The sequence below is a fragment of the Gymnogyps californianus genome, unplaced genomic scaffold, assembly GCF_018139145.2.
Source record: "Gymnogyps californianus isolate 813 unplaced genomic scaffold, ASM1813914v2 HiC_scaffold_36, whole genome shotgun sequence".
Taxonomy (NCBI): domain Eukaryota; kingdom Metazoa; phylum Chordata; class Aves; order Accipitriformes; family Cathartidae; genus Gymnogyps; species Gymnogyps californianus.
Window position 1 is genome coordinate 98,225 of NW_026114246.1, and position 6,000 is coordinate 104,224.

The window sequence follows — 6,000 nt, forward strand, 5'->3', positions numbered from 1 at the left end:
TATTCCCAGAAAGTTTAGCCGGCTTACTGTGGCTTCTGTACAAGTCTGTTCTGTATCTGCTCCAATTAAGATATCATCCACATACTGTAAGAGAGTAACATTATCATTATTAGTTTGCCATTGTTCTAATTCTTTGGCCGGTACTTCACTGAACAAAGTGGGACTATTTTTAAATCCCTGGGGAAGAACGGTCCAACACAGTTGTCCTTTCCTTCCAGTAGTCGGATTCTCCCATTCAAGAGCGAAGAGTGTTTGACTCTGTTCATTCACTGGAATACAGAAGGCGACATCTTTTAGGTCCAACACTGTAAAATAGGCATTGTTTTCGGGTACAGATGCTAACAAAGTATAAGGGTTAGACACCATAGGATGTATGTCTTTGGTTATCCTATTTATAGCCCTCAAGTCCTGCACTAATCGGTAATCCTGGGAGTGAGGCTTTCTCACCAATAAAATCGGTGTATTGTATTCAGATTGACATTCTCTGAGCAGTCCATATTGAATAAAGGTATTTATCAGGGCTTCGAGGCCCTTGCGAGCTTCCAGCCTAATAGGATGTTGATGCACCCTTACTGGTTTTGCCCCCTCTTTTAGTTCTACTTTAATCGGACTCACTTTTTTGCTTTACCTGGGTTTTTTGAAGCCGATACCAGGGGAATTACCACATTTAATACAGCATCTGGAATATTCTCTTCAATTTCTTCCGGTGTTTCATCTGTCAGCAAGCAGATCTGAGCTCTCCAGGCGGTTTCAGGCGGGATATGGAGCTGTACAGCATTCTCAGAAAAGGTTACTTGTGCATTTAGTTTTCATAATAAATCTCACCCCAATAAAGGTAGGGGGCATTCTGGCATGTATAGAAACTCATGAATTAACTTAGCTCCCCCAGTTGTGCATTCCATTGGTTGTAAAAATGGCCTTAATGTTCTTTTTCCCGTTGCCCCAACAATAGGTATAGTTACTTTACTTACTTAGAGGTCCTTTACAAGTGGTGACTACTGAATGAGTAGCCCCACTGTCAATTAAAAAAAATCTATGGTCTCGTTCCCCAGCTTAACTGGAACCAGGGGATCAGCTGGGGAGATTTTAATGTTCTCCCCTGGTCCCCTTCATTCATTGTCTGAATCTTCTAACATAATAAAATTAGCATTTTCTGCATGATCCCGTTCCTTTGGCCCCTTTCGTTTCAGGCATTCATTCTTCCAGTGTCCCTCCTGTTTACAGACCGCACACTGATTTAGCCCTAAAGGGGTTCAGTTTTGCGGACCTCTTCCCTGCATTATTCCACCGCATCCTCCTCTTCCTTTACTTTTTCCTCTACCCTTCCCTTCAACATCATTTCCATTTATTGCCGCTGCCAGCAAAGATGCGTGCAACTTTATTTTGCTCTGTTTTTCTTTTCTTTCCCTCTCATCTCAATTGTCATAAACCTTATACTTTATCAATTGTGAGATCGACATTCCCCCAGCTCCATCAACTTTCTGCAACTTTCTCCTTATATCCTGAGTCGACTACCCAATAAACAACATATATTGAACATCCTCTGATTTGCCTCATCGTCCGGATTCAAGTCCGTCCATTTTCTAGCTACCTCACATAGCCTTTCGTAAAAGGCAGATGGATTTTCCTCCGGACCCTGCCTTACCTCATAAAGCTTAGACACATTCTTCGGTTTAGGCACTCCATGCTGAACCCCATATAGTATCACCTGCTGATACTGCTTCAGTTGAGCCCTCATTCCCCCCCATTAGGATCCCATTCTGGGTCCCTTTTAGTAGGTAGGAACTCCTCAGAATCTTCTTGCCTGTTTCTCCTTCCCCCTTCTTCCCTGGCCCTTTCAATCACCATTCTCTTTTCCTCTGCCGCAAAGAATGTATTTAGCAGAGCCTGTATATCTCCCCAGTTGGGATTATGTGTTAACATTATAGTTTCTAATAGTTGATGTATTCCGTCAGGGTTTCCCTTATAGGATCCAACAGATTGTTTCCAATTTAACAGCTCAGAGGTAGTGAACGGAACATGTATAAAAACTGGCAGTCTTTCCGGTCCCGCTGCTTGTCTCAGGGGAGCCTGTACAACTGGTTGAGTGTGCCCTCTAGTCTGGCTGGAAATGGGGCTAAAGTTCTCATTGCCCGATTGTAAATTAGGATCAATTGGCAATTGTCCGGCACTACTTTTGTATAGTGGTGGGGCTGTCGGGACTAACAGTTGCACATCTTTCTGATCTTCTCCCCCTGCAATCTTTCTGTCATCACAGCCTATGCAACAAGCACTCTCCTTTTTCTCAGAAGCTGTATACATCACTAGGTCAGTCTTTAGCTTACATTTTTCCCGCATATCAGATTTTCTGTACAAAGTCATAAAGGCATCAACATAAGGTACTTCGTCCCATTTCCCCATCCAACGGCAAAACGACATCAATTGTCATATAGTATTATAGTTTACCGATCCATTTTCTGGCCAGACCTCATCGTCACCCAATTTATAATTTGGCCACCATTGATTACAATATCTTTTCATTTTATCTTTAGTCATCAGATTTCCCCCAAACTTCTTCCAATTTTTCAAAATACACCCCAAAGGGCTACAGGGAGGAATCGTGGATTGGCTTGATTCCATTTTAACCAAATTTACCTATTTGCCGGCTTTGACTCCCTTGGTCAGTAATTACCCTTCTGACCCCTTTGGTCAGTAATTACCACTCTGACCGCTTTGGTCAGTAATTTCCACTCTGACCCCCCTTGGTCAGTATGCGCACTCAGTTCTGACCCCCCCGGTCAATTAAGGCAACCCTTGCTGAACATCTACGTGTGACTTTATGCGCCCCCCGGCGACTTGATGCGCACTCGGCTCTGACCCCCCTGGTCAATTACGGCACCCTTTGCCGAACGTCTACGTGCGACTTTACCCTTTAACCTTCCATGGGAGTCGTTGAATTTGTAATTAAATTTTATACTCACCAGTCCAAGGATTCATCCCCCTTTCACCCTGATATACAAATATCTCTGGTCGGCATTGCACCTTTGAGTCGCTTGTCGCCCCGGCTTCGGAGGGAATCCGGAGGAGTCCCCGATCAATAGGTCGGTGCGCACTGGAGCTCGGTCCGGTCCGGTCCGGTCCGCTGTCGGGGACGGCAAGACGATCCGGGCAAGGCCTTATGGCTGTCCCATCTGGGGTGCCAAAATGTTGTCCCAAAAATCAGGATTCTTTCACCCAGTGTGCAAAAAAGCTGATTAACACACAGAGTCGAGATATTTGTTTATTTCATGTCTGCGCAGAGATGGGTGCTAGGTGGTAACTCCACAAAGCTAGCACACCTGGTTAACACACGGTAAAGCATTTTATACCTTTCGAGCAACAGTTATCAGTATTTTTACAGTTTTGCTTAGTTACTCTCGTTCCTATTGGTTCTCGCAAGTCTCATCTCCACTTAAAGTCGCAGCATCCTCTTTTTTACTGCGCATGTTCTGTGAGGAAGGGGCTTCTGTTGGTAGGGGGCTCTCCCTACCTAAGGGCGGGTTTTCTAGTATGTTAATTAGGGTAGTTCACTCAGTTCAAGTAGCTCTTTGATTGCCCCTGTGCTTATCTTGGTATTTCTTTACCCACTGACTTATGGTGTCATCTTGTTTCTCTTCTCAAGGTCAAGCCTTGTTAACTAAGTAGCATCCTTTGTTTTTGTTTCTCGCATATCTCCAACACCATGAGCAGAAGCACTAACATGTTTTCCATGGATTAACTCAGATGATTTACCACATATCTCTACCATGGAGATCAAGTAGTCGTATAATTAGTAAAGATATTAGGGCAAACTGCAATTTTTTTCCAACTGCCAGGTAAAGCCAAACATTTGTTAGTATAAATGATATTTGAGTAGAATTATGGTGTTACTTTTTTTTTTTTTTAAATTCAGGGCACCTCCCAATTGTTTTTCCTCAGCACATTCCAGTCTCAAGGAAGTCCTCTGGCCTCCCCTTCCTTAGTCTGGACTTCTCCTGGCCTCCTCAAATTTTTATTTTTCAGCTTTCACTATATACCCACAACCAGGGAACTGCAACCTCTTTTTCCAGGCAGCAGCAGGACCTGGATATACTTGCTCCTGGCTGGTGTTTGCTCTGAAGGACAGACCGCAGTGGCCCTTTTTTCCCCACCCTTGCAATGAGTCTAGATACGCTGGAGAATGCTTCAAGAGTGTGGTAAAGATACTGCCCTTAGCAGCTTGAGAGAAACATACTCTGTCCTGATGCACAGCAACTTTATAGGGCTTTGGGAATTTGCAAACTAGGGTCTTTTTTAGAGAGCTGATGTCCCTCAATCAAATTCTGCAGGACTGATACAAATGGAAAGTTAATATTGATTAAAATAAAGGAATGTCTCTTTGCCTTTCGATTTTAGACTCAGGGGTAAAACCACTACTGAAATTCAGGTTTTCCTGGCTGATCAGAATTTATAGCTAATCCTAAGAATAGTCTTGTCACTTCCTCTTAAGCCTGTATATCTAAACAGTGAGAAGTAAAAATAGTTGGAAAGTTTGAAGCATACCATATCTGCTTAATACATGAAGTGTGGTATCTACAGGCTTGAATTTCACGTGGTTTTATGTGCTTTCTGCAATGAGGACATTTACAGTCTCTTTTGAAGAATTTTCACTTACAAGTCTTGTAAAAATTCACAATACTCTTAAATTATTGCAGATAACCAGTTAGTCATAATCCCTTTTTTGATAAGGAGCAGATGATACATTTCAATCAACCTGATGCTAATGATTACTGACCTTGTATTTAAAAGGCTAACAAACAAAAGTATTTGTTGCTGTAGTATGTACACGCATAGCATTTCTAATTCTGTAAGCACTTTCAGCTAGTGTAGCCAGCCTCGCCATCAAATGTGGTAACTGCTGAAAGCCCTCTAGCCCCAGCCAAAAAAAAACTTTGCAAAGAAAGTATATCGGTTCACCATGCAGCTGCATGGACATTGATGCCAGCTCAGGAGAGAAGGTACAGGTGGGAACAAGCAGTGGAAAGGTGGGATCATTTATTTCAGCAGCAGTGTGGGGTTTATGCCAAAATAAACTGTTCATAGGACTACTGACTAAGGGTTGCCAATATAACAATGATATGTAAGTAGAAACTCACACTGATAAAGTCTTTTGTTAGTCATTCATAAATTTAAGAACAGAAAAGTGAACCTAGATTTCAGAACAACTTCAGATGTCTGATACCACAATGTAACTGTTCTCTCAATACAAAATTCAAAAAAGAAACAATTTGTGCATAAAGATGAGCATGCTGTTGTCAAAAAAAATGAAGGTGCAAGTTAATGAAGCTGAGTGCATTTCATCTGCTGTTCATGCACATCATCAGCTGACCTATACAGCTGGGGTCAGGGTGCTGGTACCCCCAGACACAGGCCGTGATTGTGGGCAGACCTAGAGGTGGTTCCTTTGAAGTAAAATTGTCATATATTTTGAGAATAAATAAGTCTAAATGCTGTGATTGGTTTATCAAATAAAAACTTCAAAATTGATTAGTTGAGCTAAAGAAATTATATTTGAAGTTACGAGAAGAGATCTCTAGAATATCAAGTAACCTCCATTAAGTGAGGGCCTATGGTTTACTCAACTAATCTGGAATAAAGCTTTCACTGTAAAAGTAAACTCTCCAAATTAGAAATTGATATGGAATTTCCTTTGGGCTCAGTACTCAGATCTCAGACCTGGGAAATGAATGTGATCTATAACAAACCTAATAGGGGCTCAAATGCTACACAGCCTCCTCCAGTGACCCCAAGGTAATCATTCTTTTCTTCAGTGCTTCTGTTGCTACTATTCCTTTGGTAAAAGCTTCTTGTGAAGGCTTCTCAAGACTGAGGGAAAATGCCTCTTTTTTAGACTCCTCCTCCTGAACTCCAATCTCAGTTTCATATAGCTCCAGCATCAGACCAATTTAAAACTGGTCATGTCCAGTTTTAGCCTCCTTATAACTAAGATTGAATGATGCACAC